The sequence below is a fragment of the Poecilia reticulata genome, chromosome 13 (genome assembly GCF_904066995.2).
Source record: "Poecilia reticulata chromosome 13, P_reticulata-male-v2, whole genome shotgun sequence".
Taxonomy (NCBI): Eukaryota; Metazoa; Chordata; class Actinopteri; order Cyprinodontiformes; family Poeciliidae; genus Poecilia; species Poecilia reticulata.
In genome coordinates, this window is record NC_088842.1 from 3,723,334 (window position 1) to 3,739,601 (window position 16,268).

General features: G+C 38.3%; 1 protein-coding gene and 1 long non-coding RNA gene across 8 annotated transcripts in view; one reads left to right on the plus strand and one right to left on the minus strand.

Moving 5' to 3' along the window:
• sorl1 (sortilin-related receptor, L(DLR class) A repeats containing) overlaps positions 1–16,268 on the plus strand; it is a 310,404-nt gene that overhangs the window by 5,569 nt on the left and 288,567 nt on the right. The window lies entirely within an intron of this gene.
• Positions 688–6,320, minus strand: LOC145554560 (uncharacterized). Its single transcript, XR_014090543.1, has 2 exons — positions 2,457–6,320; positions 688–2,338 (listed from the first exon to the last, which is right to left on the minus strand). It is a non-coding gene; the product is annotated as an uncharacterized LOC145554560 (long non-coding RNA).

Genomic DNA, 16,268 nt, shown 5'->3' on the forward strand with positions numbered 1-16,268 from the left:
TACTGAAATATCGATTCTTCCGATACCAGAACTTAATTCTTTAAAATCTATTGTCAGATCCAAGGATCAATACTTTCAACACTTTAGTAATTTGAGATAATGTAGATTAACAAGAGCAAGTTAGAAAGTAACTAAATTATTGAGATCTTGCCGAAATGAAACGTTGTTAATGGGAACTACTTTTTCTTCCGCCTGGTGAGTATGTAATGTGTAAGGACGTAATGCCCAAGCGCAGCGTGCTGCTGACTCTCACTCACTCAGAAATGGACATGTTGACAGATTATTAAAAAAGTGACATGGAGCCATTTCAGCTGTCATTTTATAGTAGTTTTAATAATTAAACAAGGATGTGTTTAGTAGGGTTATTACTTTACTAATTTTCTTTTTTTAGTTTGCAACTCCATTTTCATATGTTTTGTATATTTCTGCTGAATTAAAATAGCTTATAGTAAACGAGATTGTTCTCAATGTACTTCTGAGTTTAAAATGAGTGCATCAGAGTACATTGTGTTCTTTTTATGAAGCCAAGATATGGATTACATTTATTTTTTATTTAATTAAGAAACAAATTAATTGTCTTTTGCACAAAGTATGGGATCTGTATTGCCAATACCACCTTAAATTTTACTCGGTATTGGATCGGAAAGAAAATCTGTTGTATCGAACATTAATACTATCTCACTGACATTTTGGGCGCTTTCCCATGTGGATTGTATGATGTCATAAAAGGGGTTACAAACATGATGAATAAAATATTGTTCAAACTAATATTAGTAACTTATAAAGTAAGAATTTGAAATATAAACCAAAAGTTAAAATATTTATCATGACATTGAGCTAATCAATATTGTTGATTCTAATCTCATTGTGTGGAATACCAGCCATTTCAAATCACACATCAATAGAAATTTCATGACATGTCAGTAAGAGGTCCCACATCTTGCATCAAGAAGATCAAATTAAGAAGGTCCTTAGCTGATGGAAACATGCCAAGAATTATCTTGATATATAAACTGATATTGTTTCTGAAATTGTTGTGTTAAATGTCAATCGTTTAAATATTAAATTATAATTTCCAGTACACTCTGCCAACTTATACAAGAATATAAGTTCATGGGTTTTTTTTTATTTTTCATTGACAATAACACAAAGGATTCCATTTGGACATAGTCTGTTTTAATTATCTGAATACATTTAATTAAGTATGTGATTTCGCTTTCTGTGCTTGAAATAAGAAATTTTTACTTATATAAAATAAGTTCTAGACTTGAAGTTTGATTGGTAAATATTGATATTCTAGATTCTAGCACATATTTACTCATAATAAGTAATATTTTCTTAACATTAAGCTTTTATATCTTACTGAGATAATTAAGTACAAAAACACTTAAAATAAGAAAAATATTCTTACATAAATCCCTCTTGGTGAGAAAAATTATCTTGTCAGAAAGAAAACAAGAAAAATCTCCTTAATTTAAGATATTTAATCTTACTAAGATTTCAGTTTTTGCAGTGTGTAATCTGGAACGTTTGCTACGTTGAGCTCCAGTTAGCCGCCTTATCTCACTGTGCGAGAGGCAATTACATCGTGCGTCACGGGCAAAAGGTCAAAGGTAACAAGGTGACCGGAGGGCTAAAAACCCCAACACAAAACCAAATAATTTTAGTACGTTATTATGTGTCAGAAGAGGGCTTAGGAAATAATAATACCAAAGAAAAAGAAATTTGACCAAAAGGGCCCTTGGGGGCAAGGAGCAAAAGGGGCAGGTGCTCAAGCCCTCCTAAGCCCCCTCCGTCCCCCTCTGGACGTGCCTGGCCTGTAGGCTTATTGATGTCTATGTTCAGCTACATAGATTCATTTTGCCTCCCCAAAATAATTCGATGCCCCCCCTGTTAAACTTGTCTGGAGCCAGGGCTGAATAAGACCGGGTTTAAACTTTTAAGCCCTCAAACAATTATTGGTCACCAAAATGTGAAAACATGGAAGGTTTGATTAAAACTAGAACCAGTCAGATTATAAGGAATACAGCTTAGTTCTCAGTATAACTTGAACATCAGATGAATCACAATTAAACGTATTGATAAGTTAAAAACAACAGATTGTTAATGCACTTCAACCCTTTAAGAACATGAGCCACATTTTTTTAAAATTAGAAATGTTTCATCAGCACATTGGGCTTATGCGATTCCTGCTCCAGAAAGGTGAAGGTCTCTGGACATCTTGAAGGTAAACACCGACCAGCAGTGAGGAAGACGGACGTGCAGTCTCGGACATCCTACAACTCCGAGACTGCACGAAGAACCACATTGATGATCTGTGGTGACAGTTTACCAACATCTGAAAACACATTGGGATATATTATGAATGTGCGGCGCCAACATGCAATTCTGACACTTTTAAATTATCGTCTTACAAGTTTTATAGTAGTTTAATACGAAAATCATTGCTAGCTTACCCTCACCGTCTGAGCCACCTGCTTTCCTCTCGCTGCAAGGCAGAGATCAGCTGTCCTCCTCACCCCATCGCAGCATTCCTCCCACCACATATTTTCTTGAAGCCTCAGAAAAATCACAAAAGGCTTTAAAAAAATAGCTCAGTTCTCTCTTATTTTGTCTCACAAAAACAACTCGCGTTAGGTCGCCTGTAACGAAGCACAGCACATAGCGCCTGGAGGCGGGGCACTATACCTCCCTGCCTCCAGGAGGCAGCACCCTGCTACAGAGCCAAGAAGGACCGATGGAAACGCGGTCACTCCGAAATAGAGCCGAGCCAGGCTGCTGAAGTAGAGCCGATGGAAAAGGGGCACAAGTCTCTGTCCAATCAGAGCCAGGTATTGTGTAGTTGGTATTTTTAATCAGTTTTCAGCGAACTAAATCCAAGTCTATGGATCACAAAATGTCACCAAAATCACTCTGTCCCACTAAAATCTTTCAGAAAATTGTAAAAGTGCATTGAATAATATTGAATTGTATTGTTTGCCAAATATTGATATATATCATATTGTGATGAGAATATTGAATATCGTATGATGAGATTGTATCGCTACACCCCCCTAGAGTCCATGCACAGCTTCAGTTATTACAGCTGGAACCTAGCAGTCAGGCCCAAAATCTGGGTGTAGTAATGGACTCTGACCTGAACCTTCAGAGCCACATAAAGATAGTTATAAAGTCAGCCTTCTATCACCTAAAGCAGTGGTCCCAAACCTTTTTATCACTGTGGACCGGTCAATGCTTGACCTGGGAGTGTAGAACTGTCAGATGAGGTTTCTGCATGTTGGTGTGCCCACTAAAGCCTAGTTCACATGGCACAATGTCAGGTTTAACCCCTGACATAAGTATATAACTCTGCAAAAGAAACACGGAGACAGAGATTAGAATTCAACTCGCTGCGAGGAGAGGTGTTCGGAGATGCAACCAGTCACATGCCCCAAACAAACTCTGGCTTGCATTCCGCTCTCCCCGCTTTTTATTTAGGGAAAGCCCTGGTTACAGATGATTTCTAAAGGTGGGGGAGCAAACAGGCTGAAACTGGTTTACAGTATGCATTCCTCTTCCTTCTCCAGATGCCCCCAACTGGCCTTCTTCTCCTTATAAGGTAATGGTCAGCATGCATTGTTGACACCAGCTACTCTATCTGCTGGCGTCCTGAAACGGGGGTGGTTTTACAATCCACATGAAACAAATATGTGACACAAGTTTCTACTAAATCCACACACTATTCATAAACAGAAGAGATACTTTTATAGATAACTACATTATTTAGAATGAAAACTAATAAGTAGAAAAAGATAATATAACATTTATCCAACATTTCCCTCCTGTTTATCATAAAAGTATCTATTCTCAAATCACTTAGTGTCCTCTTCTGTTTCAGATTTTCAAACACCAGTTCACTATAAGTACTTTTATTTACACTCAGAGGAGAAAAAGGGTCAACAGTTATCGTTTACATCTAGCTCTTAAAAGTCATTAGGATCAGGATACAAGTCTGGCAGATGCAGTGACAGTTCTTCTCCATCAGGGTCCGCTGCATCTTCCTCTTCCAGTTCTTCGTCATCCAATGGCAACAGTGCATAAAGCTGCTTTTCCATAGGAGTTATTGCTGTTGTGATCAATCTATTTAGAAGTGCTCTTATACAAGGAATGCAACAACATCCACACATTGTTAAGATTGCTGCAAAGACAGCTATGGAAATTAGGACTGAGGCTACCAAGTCTTTGTATTTTCCAAACATATTTGCCCATGCATCCCACATCTCAGTGTCCACTCCTGAATGGTCTTTCATTTTCTTATTCAGGCTTCTCAGGCCATCAATAGCCTTGGTCAAGGTACCATCTGCCGCTGTGTTGTTTGGAATTAGAACACAACATTCAGCTCCGAAGAGACTGCAGACGCCTCCTTTCTCAGCTAACAACATGTCAACCGCAATCCTGTTCTGGAAAGCCATGAGGGAGGTAGCAGACAACTGAGCGTGTACGGCCTCAAATCCTTCCTGAGTTTTGTTGCCTAACCTCTGAACATTGTAGTGGATGTAGTTGATTCTGTCTACATTCTTGTTTAACTGCAATTGCAGCTTGTTCAGCCATTAAAAGCCAGTTATTGCTTTCTGCAGATATACCTGTGGTTACCCTAAACCAGTCATCAATAGGCAATTTATAGTCTACTACAACAATAGCTTTAATTCTTTTTTTGTCCCCCTGCGGGAGTTAAATTTCCTCCAGTCTCATTTGATGCCTTTGCCATGTTGGCCATGAACAAAGGACACAGTCTTAGCTCCCAACATGGGTCAGTACCTGGTGCCCATGCGCATAATCTAATCCTTGAACATATTTTCTTTTTTTTTTTATTTAGGGGCATTGCCGTTGAGTTAATGGTGAGATACACTGAGGTTGTGGTTACTGTTAAATTTGTAACAATTTTCCTCCATGTTTTTGCTAAATCCGTCCACCCATATGAGTCTGGCTTCCATGAGCGAGACGTAGTGATAAAAGTGTCTCCCCACTACGAATCCCTGGTGTTTCTTACATGACTATCTAGATAAAAATCATATCCTGCATACTGGGAAGGATCTTCTTTTAGCTACCTGGTGTGGTCTTATCTTAAAACTAAAAATAATTGTTATTACAATGGCTAGGATCAGTATCCCTAGTCCCAGTAGGACTTTATTTCTTTTGGTCAACATTGTAGATTATGATGATTTCCTAAGCACCTCTCGGCAGAGTTGTGGACAATCTTCACCAGGTTTGAGACAGTTGTATACTATAAATGCAACTCCCTTTGTAGCTGGACTTTTCTCTGGAGGTCTTTGAAATCCTCACAATACTACACTAAGTAAAAAAACTATCACTACAACACTTATTACTATTACAAATTGAACACTATTATTAAAAATGTAATTTTAGTCATCTCTCCGTATCACCAGTTTGCAATGTGTTAAGTGTATCCAAGTATTTCTTTCTGCTATCTTTAATGCAGTGCCAGTAGTCAACAATACTTGGTAGGGTCCTTCCCACTTAGGTGAGTGCCAATGCTTCTTCTTTATACTTTTCACTAGCACCCAATCTCCTGATTTAACTAGTGAGGCTTCCTGTGGGCAGACAAATGGGAATTCATCATCAGATGGTGGTTGTTTCTGGTTTTCTAACATCTTTCTCATATAGTCAGCTAGATTACTCTCATCATTTGTTTCCCAGGAATTTCCAAAATATGGTAATCTATATGGTCTTCCAAACAGCATTTCATAGGGAGTTAGCCCACTGGTGCTAGTAATATTAATATGCAGTTTGACTAAATCTACACACTTTGACCATGGTCTACCTGTTTCTTCCATACATTTCCTCAACCTGTTTTTTATAGTACCATTCATTCTTTCAACCAGGCCTGCACTTTGTGGGTGATAAGCACAATGGTGTTTTAGGTTTATTTCAAATGCTTTCCCTATGTTATTTATTATTTGATTCACAAAATGCGTTCCATTGTCACTGTATATTCTCTCAGGTATCCCATACCTTGGTATTATGTCTTTGCATAGTGCTTTAGCTACTGTTAATGCGTCAGGTGTCTTTGTTGGGAACAGCTCAACCCATTTGGAAAAGGAGTCTATAATTACCAGACAATATTTTTTCCTTCATTTCCTTTTTCTGCATCTAATTCTATGAAATCCATGTGTATGTGCTGAAAAGGATATTCTGGTTTGGGAAACTGTCCCCTTTTTGGTCTTAAGTTTCCCTGTGCATTGTGTTTTGCACAGATGAGGCACGTTCTGCAAACATTTTTTTGAATAAGTATTAAATCCATAAGTAGTAAAGTATTTAGATACTAGTAAAGTATTTAGATACTAGTCCTACCATCCCCCCTGTTGAGACATGTGTATCACCGTGGCTCAATATTGCAGCCCATTTGTATAAATTTTTTGGTAGGATTGGTTTTCCTACTGGTCAAGTGTATATTCCATTCTTTTCTTTTGCCCCTTTTTTTAACCAAGATTCTCTTTCCTGTGTAGGTGACTGTTGTTGCATGTCTTTTAAAACATCCTGTTGTAATGATTCAGTAGCATTCCATAAAACCTTTATTTCTCTCATTGCTGCTGCTTTTGCATGCTTATCTGCAAATGCATATTGACTATCAATCAAATCTGGATTAAAATGTTCTAGACTGAAATCTAGAAAATGTTGCTTTTAATCACAATCATCAGTTTTTAGTAGCTGTTTACAAGGTTGCTTAAAGTCCCAGACTTTCCCTTAACCTCGCATTTCAGACAAGTTAACAATGTAAGTTTTTTATAAAAAATTAATTGTCAATAATTTTATCCGTTACTCAATTTAGCAGTAAAATTTCTCTCTTCTCAAAACAATTGTCATTCATCCCAATATAAAACACACAAACACAATCCCAATCAATTTATAGATACTTTATATAATTAAACTCTAAGTTAAGTGTTTCAGTTAAATGCAAAGAAATACTTCATAGTATTTCAACACTGCAATATCAATTAATTTCAACACTTAGATATGTTTAATTTAGTTCCAAACTTGTATATTTATTTCAAAGAAAATAAAACATTTGCAAATCACTATTAGTTTTGAATCTAATAATTTTAGTTGGTGTAATTTAGTCGTATCACACTCAGTTTTTTATTTCTTTCTTAACTTTTAACCATTACAGTTTTTTCCTTCACAGTTTCCCAATCTATGGCTCGTGGGCCCTAAGAGGATCACTGGTCCTTCTGTTAAGGACTGAGTTAATGGGTACAAAATGAAAGATTTTTATTTAACATTGTACCTTAATACCTTCAAAATGTTCTTTTCTAAATAGATAAGTCCTTCCTGCTAGTAAGTAAGCAAGCAAGTCCTCATTACAGTAGCAGTGTGTGTATCACAGCAGTGTGTGTGTATAACTTATCTCGCATTTCTCCTCCTGCTGCTAGCGTCACTGCAGCTGGTCCTCCCTCTGCCCCTCCTCCATCTCCCTGTCAGTCCAACTGGCTCTGGTGTTGGATTATTTATAAGTTGTCCAGACCGTCCCTTAGTCCACCAATGAAACAAGCGGCAAACAGTTCAGTTTGCTTTCTTTTTCCAAACATCTAGCAAGACTCCATACAGTAGTTTTGCTGCATGGCAGTTCCCAGATGTCAAGGAATTAGGACCAGTGGACACTTTATTGCCTTCAGTGTCCAGTTGGTAGAAATCGTCCTGTCCTTTTTCGCTTCTTTATCAACTAGCTGGTGATAAAGGAGGGAGTCATCTGATTGGCAGGACAGATCTGAGCTGAGGTCAGAGGTCAGACGCAGCGCAGCGAGGCTCAGACAGAGGAAAAGGAAAGAAGCAAATAAGAGTCAAATTAGTGTTTGCTTGCTTTTCTGTGTTCTTTTTTCTTTTTTTTTTATACACAAACATTTTCCATATAACTTTCTTTTCTTTTCATCGTATAGTTTTTAGCCACTTATTATCCAACTTTTTAAGAAGTCATAAACCATTTTCTTATTCAAACACATATAAACATGAAACATGTTAAAAGCTCTAGTCTCTTTCATCATGTTCACCATTAACTTGTAAAATGTAGAATGTACGTTTAAGTTAACTTCATCTAAGACACGTCTCACCAGAGAACAATGGATTTCTCTAAATTTGTTGATCTCAGTGCTGCAGACTGTGAAGTCAGCGGGCAGTCCTCCTCTCAAGGCCTAAGAGTTACGAGGCTGGACAATGTCCAGGTCGGTACCTTACTCTGACCGCTGACCCCTCCAGCTAGAAGCCAAGGATCGTTTCACCAAGTTTGTTTTATAATCTTTAAACATTGTTCTCTGAGGAGAATTTTATTATTTAGTTTTAGCTTTCGACTTGTCCTCTTTTAGGAAAGTCCTAATTCCATTTTTTTTTTTTTTTTTTTTATCTGCTACTTCTATCACCAGGGGGTCATTTACTCTATTCATTGGGTCATAATCCCCTTTAACATGATACCAGTCTGGACCGGTTAACTAAGTCCTCATCTCCTGCATGGAGGTTGGGCATCTGAGGTGGGTTAGGTGATAATAGCCCTCCCAACCTATGAGACCATCCCCCCACTGATCCCCGTGATCTGGTCCATGTGGGTGTTGGGCTCGAATCATATGAGGGTGGTCTATCAAGCAAGCCTCTGCCTTGTGCTGTTGCTATATATGATGTGGCGGGGGTGCTTGGTGTTGGTGGGGGAGGAGCAGTAGCTCCTTGTGTTCTGCTCAGCTGCAGCCTTGCTTCTCTCATTAGAGCTGCATACACCGTGCTTTCATTGTCATCTTCTTTCCTATGAAACATAACTGTACCTTTGCTACTTCCCCTGGTTCCTTCTTACAACCTGTCTTTTCTGCCTTATATTTCTCCTGTCCTTCTGCCTCCCGCTCTCTCCTTTCTTCAGCCTTTCTCTCTTCATCCTCTCTCTTTCTTGCTATTTGGAGCCAGACTTTTATCTGCTCATAACCTTCCTTTGCCATTTGCTTCTCTTTTCCGTTACATTTTGTTTTAATTTTGTCCTGCAGTTCTTTCAGCTGTGTTACGCTTAGTTTTCCACTAAATTTAGCCCAGTGTGATTTCAACACCTACTGTGTTCTAAACACTGGGATTTTTACAATAGGGTGATGATAATTTAGATTGTGGTAAAGCTCACTTCAACTCAAAAAGAGTGGAGCTTTCTTGCCTGCATGCATCCACAAAATCTCATCACTTGGTTCCTATTGTTTTTTGGTATAAGAGTTCTGTCTAGAGTCAGAAGTCTTCACTCACACACACAATCACACTTTTAGAACGCGCTTCTTTTCTCTTAACTGCAGTAGGGGACTCCGCCGTCCCACACAGAATTTAACTAACTATCAGTTAGAGGAGTCTGCCCTCCCTGCGGAATTTAACTACTCAGTTTACCTGATAGTGCCTAGGATTCTCAGGGTTTTAATTCTACGTGCTCCACACGTCTCATTCAGGCCTTTTTTAACAGAAAACTACTCACTGTCTCCCGTGTTCCTGGATCACTCGTCAACCGTCCGGGGTCCAGCCCCACAAGGGCAACCAGTCCTGGAAAAGGATTTTTAAGCTGTGGCCACAGACTTCACCTGGATCCCCTTGCGTGCTGGACCAACCTTCAGGTGTCTTGAGATCCGGCTCAAAGGACCAAAATATATGTCAGGTTTAACCCCTGACATAAGTATATAACTCTGCAAAAGAAACACGGAGACAGAGATTAGAATTCAACTCGCTGCGAGGAGAGGTGTTCGGAGATGCAACCAGTCACATGCCCCAAACAAACTCTGGCTTGCATTCCGCTCTCCCCGCTTTTTATTTAGGGAAAGCCCTGGTTACAGATGATTTCTAAAGGTGGGGGAGCAAACAGGCTGAAACTGGTTTACAGTATGCATTCCTCTTCCTTCTCCAGATGCCCCCAACTGGCCTTCTTCTCCTTATAAGGTAATGGTCAGCATGCATTGTTGACACCAGCTACTCTATCTGCTGGCGTCCTGAAACGGGGGTGGTTTTACAATCCACATGAAACAAATATGTGACACAAGTTTCTACTAAATCCACACACTATTCATAAACAGAAGAGATACTTTTATAGATAACTACATTATTTAGAATGAAAACTAATAAGTAGAAAAAGATAATATAACATTTATCCAACACACAACGTTTTGCCCCAATTTTCCCTTTCCGACAAAGAACGTTTGGAGTTCTAAGACAATCGCTTGGTAATTGTAACCAATCATCCTGCAGTGTGTGCTGTGGTAAGCACACCCTGTTGACCCTGTGCTTACCACAGCACACACTGTTGTGTTGTTGCATAAGCAGTACTGAAGACTGGCTGCATCTTAGTTGTGTTGAGAGACCAGCTGACCAGATACATGATTTGTACTTTGGAAAATATGCAAAGAGAGGCTCCAAAAAGACAGCACAGGACATAGAGCAAAAGGAGGGCAGATGACAGAGGAAGTGAGAGATGAAAAAATATTCACCTTCACTGACAGCAGGAAGCAAGATGAAAGGGTGCTGATACTTTTGCACACTGCACTTTTCAGTTTTTTATGTGAAGAAAATTTTTTTGAATCATTAATCATTTTCTTCTACTTCACAATTGTATACTAATTAGTGTTGGTCTTTCACATTAAATTCCAATGAAATATATTTATGTTTGTAGTTGTAATGTGACAAAATACAGAAACGTTCAAGGGGTATGAATACTTTTTTAAGCCACTGTGACTGACACCCCAGAGAGAACTGTTAAAAACTTACAGCCATAGAAATACAAAAAAACACTACAAAGAACTAATAAATGGTATAATGAAGATGAGGGTGCTCAAACTTTGAGACCAAGATCTACTTTTTCTTTCACCAGTCGACTGAGAGCAACCACATGACACAAAGTTATGAAAACTGTAAAATGAAGCTCTATTGACTTATTTTATATGCAAATATATTTTTAAATATATTTTATAATGTTTTTTTGTGTTTTTACAATTTTTCTCTTTGAGAAAGGCCACTTAAGCACATCTTTTGTTAAAGAAGATCACAGTTCCACATTCATTTTTTCACAGTAATAAACGCAGGTGTGGAGCTTTTACTGACTCATACTTTAATTAGACTGGAATTCATCTGGAAAATGCCACAGTTTTGTTGCAGGACATTGTGGGCTTCATTCTGGACTTGTTAGTTCTACTAACAAGTTGCTTTCCTTAAAGAGTCCGTAGGTGCATTGCTTTAATAATGTCATAATTAATGTAAACTAAGACAAATAGGGAAAATTATGAATGGAGTAGGCAGGGTTTCACTGTATAATCTTAATGGGATGATGGTGACGATGGCTGTAAGCTAAATGGCAGTCTCTCTGTGTCAGACTGTCATGCAACTGAGGCTACTATCTAGTAGCTTGCCACAGTCAGCAAGTGAATGTATATGAATGGGTGAATGACTGAGTGGAGAGTGAAGTGCTTTGGAGCCCTCTGGACTTGATAAAGCATTATACAAGTACAAGCCATTGTCGCAATAAACAGCCATGTCTGCTTCCTCTTTTAGGACTATAGTTAAATGCATGAAAACATTTTTTACTTTTAGTTCAACTGCTGTGACCGGTCATTATTTATTAAATATTGGCTACAACATCAGTATTGGCTGATGAGTAAAGCTGGGCTGATATTAACAACCGATGTTAATTTCCATCTTGTTGGCATTTAACATGATGGCAACAAGACGTTTCAGAATGGGAACACTGGTCATATGACAAGGATAGTGATGCAGCAAAGGTGGGGTCACTTTTTAAAATGTTGTTAAAAGGATAGAGAGTATACAATTTAAATAACATCATTAGATATTAGTTGGCCCTGCGATGGACTGGTGACCTGTCCAGGGTGTGCTGCCTCTTTTCCGAAATGTCTTGCTGGAGATGGGCACCAGCACCTCTCCTGACCCTACTAAGGACAAGGGTGTAAAAAAGATGTATGGATGGATATTAGTTGATCATACCATCAATTTTAATATTACTTTAATTTTTATATTGGTGCATGTGCATCCGTAATATTTATATCAAGTGAAAACAACATGAAACGGTGTGTGTGAAAGAGGTTGCTATAAAACAGAATTTCTTTATATTAAATCCAAGTTGATATTTTTAACTGTCTTTAGCATCTTTTATGTAATTGGTTAGATGCTCTAAAAAAAGGGGCACACCTAACTGGATTGTAGAACAGAATATCAACAAAGCCACACATCTTTCAGAGTTTAATAAACAATGATAAATTACAAAATTGTGACATATACAATCAAAGCTAAGAAAAATCTCTATATAGAGCATACAACGATGCATACGTAAAATATTTTTAGTAATTTTTTTCTGCAGGTCTATTTTGTTATAGGAAAGTTCTTTTTTGTTATAGGAAAGTATTGCAATATTCAAACCCGCAATTTAGCAAGATATGTAAATCAGAGCTTGACCACCAGACATATTTTGTCTTTACAGAATTACACTATTAAACATATAAACAAGGGCAGAATGCAACCTTTTAGTGTACTGTAATCTATAAAACAGAGCTGCCTGTTTGCTACACTTGCAGTGGAGATGAAGATAGATTTCTGATGTGTGCAAATAAAAGTTTGTCATGATCCGTGTTTCTGTGTGTTTATTTTTGAGTTTTTCTCTGTGATCCTGTTCCCTGTGAGTCTGTCTCTGCGTCTTCCCCGTTGATTGTCTCCCAGGTGTGTCTCGTTCCCTTGATTATCCCATGTGTATTTAGTCTCACCTGTTGTCTGTGTTCTTCGTAGGATCCTCGTCGTCTAATGTCTTTGTGAGTCAGTTTCCTCAGTAGAACTGTTTAGTCCTGAGGTTGCTTGTTGCTGTCCAGTCTTTCATGTCAGTTGCTACCGGTGTTAGCTGTGTGCTAATTTGGGGCCGTGCCGCCTGATTCAGGACTATGTTCTTCCTCATTAAATTCATCATCTTACCTGGGTCTCAGCGTTTCCCACACCACTTCCACCCAAACCCTGACAATGTTAGGTAAATAACTTTTTAAGTTCACGAGACAAAATCAGTTATTATCAAAACAATTATTTTTAAACGTTTTGTTTAAAAAACGTTTTTATTAAAAAACATTTTGTGTTTAAAAAATGAATCATTACAATTCCAAAAGTTTTGATTACAATTTTATTTAACTTAACTGAGGTTAGTTTTTTATTTTTCCATTGAATAATTGGGGAAAAAATTTAACTCCATACTCTGCGAACCAGACCATAAACTTACTTAAAGTCTGGTTTGAGTTTTTTTTCCCCCTTCATTAATGAGACACTTTTATTACATACATTATATCTACCATGGTAATTCAGAGTGAGTTATTTTAAATTCTAAATGAATGTCCTTGTTGGACTTTTATTTAAGTGCTATTTTTCTTCAAGATACATTTACCTCACGCTAGAATAAATGCAATGTACATTATACAGCAAAAGAAATTAGAAGACATTTCCTTTGTCTTCTAACAAAGACCGATCATCTCCATCTTTATGGAGATGATCGGTTTTGGACGGTCGATGTGCCCCTATTGCATAAGCAATACTGAAGAATGACTGCTATCATCAACGATACAGGAAAGAAGCTTTTTAGTTATCTAGCTTTGCTAGCGAAGTCGTTAGTTAGCAGCTAGCTGATAGCACAACAACAACAGCCTAATGTCTGTATGGAAAAAATACTGAATCGATAGATAACAGTTTTTCCTCACCTGGCTGTCTCCTCCCGCGCAGTATTTCTTCAGAGAAAAACAGACCCAGATGCCTGTCAGTGTCTGTTGTATTTCATTACCTCTCTGCTTAAACCGCGACTGTGCTGAAGCAGAAACGATACTTCAACGTTTTCCGTCATTTGACAAGTAGCAAGTCTACTCCACTTTATTCACCAAAAGCCTTTTTTAATTCACCAAAAACTGTTCTGTAATCTGGAATGTTCGCTACGTTGAGCTCCAGTTAGCCGCCTTATCTCACTGCGCGACCAGCTTATTATGTTGTACAAAAAAAACCCAACAAAAAAACACATAATTTTGGTACCTGTTCTTATGTGTCAGAAGAGGGCTTAGGAAATAATAATACCAAAAAAAATAAAATGAATAAAATAAAAAAAATTGACCAAAAGGGCACTTGGGGGCAAGGAGCAAAAGGGGCAGGTGCTCAAGCTCCCTTAGGGTTAGGGTATCCGATGGTAACACTGCTCTTATGCCAGTACCAGAATGCATTTGATCTTTTTTTTTTTTTTAAATTACTCAATCATCAGAATAATTGATAGATTACTCGATTACTAAAATAATCGTTTACCACAGGCCTAACTGGCTTCTATGGCAGCAACTGGGGAACCAGCACACTCATGCAGAGTTGGTGATAATGTTTGACCTCATTGGTATGTGTCCACAATGAGATCATAAGCTCAGAGTTCAAAGTGGTGTTTACCGCAAATTCAGTCAGGCTCTCGAGGGCACTCCTGCACACCATGCATTTCTGCACTCGATTGTCGGTCTTGAATATAGAACCTCCTTCACATTCTAGACTTAGTGCTGGATTCCCACCTGCTTCGTGTGTGTCTGTTTCTATTCGTTATAAAATAACTTCTTTAGTTTTTGTCTGCAACAGTGTGTCCAACAGTTAATCACATATTTTAAGTGACACCTTTTGATGCAGAACGACTTTGTCACACAAGGCCCATTTAAAATATTCCTTATCTATACCTGCTTTTCCTTGCAAAGTTGCAGGGCAGATGGGAGCTATTTCCAGTTGTCATTGTGCAGAAGGCAGGGTAAACCTTTGGACAGGACACACTCATAACTAAGGACAGTTAAGAGTAATCATGTTTATGGACTGGGAGGAAGGTGGAGTATTCAGAGAGAACCCACACATAAACCTGTCGCAAAAGACAGTTGATCAATTAATCGCACAATTAAATAAAATGAGCTTGATAATTTTCATTCTGATGATTCATATTTTTGGAAGGGCAATTTTGTTTACAGAGATATTATAATCCATTTTATTTATGCATGTTTTTTTCTGTTGTGTTATATTTTGGATATTTAGTACTATAACATCATTCTATAATATGAAAATAGTCTCAAAGCAACAATATTATCATTTATCGCCATAATTACTGGGGCAATTTATCGTCCAGCAAAAAAGGTTATTGTGACAGGCCTAGCGACACATTCACAAGGAGACCATGCTAACTCCATGCAGAAATAGGATTTGAACCAAGAACCTTGCAGCTACAAGGCAACAATGTTGCACCTCCACAGCTCCATTTTAAATATAACATAAATGCTATTTTTGGAAACCTTAGATAGCGAGTTGCTAAGTGTTGCTTTTGTGCTGCAGCAAACCAGAGAACAGCGAGCCATCACCCCTGCAAGTCCTGCAGAGGTGATGTCATTGTTGGAGACGTGCTGTCCTCGGCCACAGTACTACCCTCCCCACTCCCGTCCCACAAACACTTCCACCCTTCATGCCCTCCCCTCTACAGCGAGCCCAGAGCTGAGTGCTGTGGTGAGTGAAAAGGGGAAGCTCAGAGTATTGTTGTACATTCCACTTCTCAGTAGTACCAGACACCGAGGCAAGCTCCTTCACTCATCCAAAAGGATATCAAAGTGTCAGAAGGGTGGGAAGGAGGGAGAGGAATGCAGCAAAAGAAGGGCTTCAATTTTGTGCTGCGAAGCCTTAGTTGGAAGTGATAAATTGGGGGGGGGATCAGTTTTTTATTTTTTATTTTTGAGGAAATTGCCTAATTCAAAATGGCAACGAGTGGCTGGCCTGTGTGGAGAATTATCCTTTCTTCATATAGGTTCTTAATACATGAGGTTCAAGAAGAGTCAGTGAGTTGCATTAATCAATTCCATTTATTGAGACTAAATGCAGTGTTGGTCCATTGTCAGGCTTTCCATATGGCCTAACACAGCAGTGTTAACAGTTTCTGATTCCTTTTGGAGCTGATTTGTAGTTTCCATAACTGAGGCTGTGTTAAATCTAGACTATTCCTCGTTAGGGCCAAAGATAACTTCAGCTTTGTTTCTATTCAGCTGGAGAAAGTTATGGCGCATCCACATCCATGTTATAACATAGTGACATTTATGTTATAACTGTTCTAAGTATGGCTAATTTAATTAATTTTAGGAAATTGGTGATCAGACAATTTTTACGTGAAGTTGATCTTATCCTCCAATTTTATCTACTTTGACAAAGATTTTTAAGTCAACCACCGTCGTCTTCTGCTTTGAAGTGAAAGAGGTTTG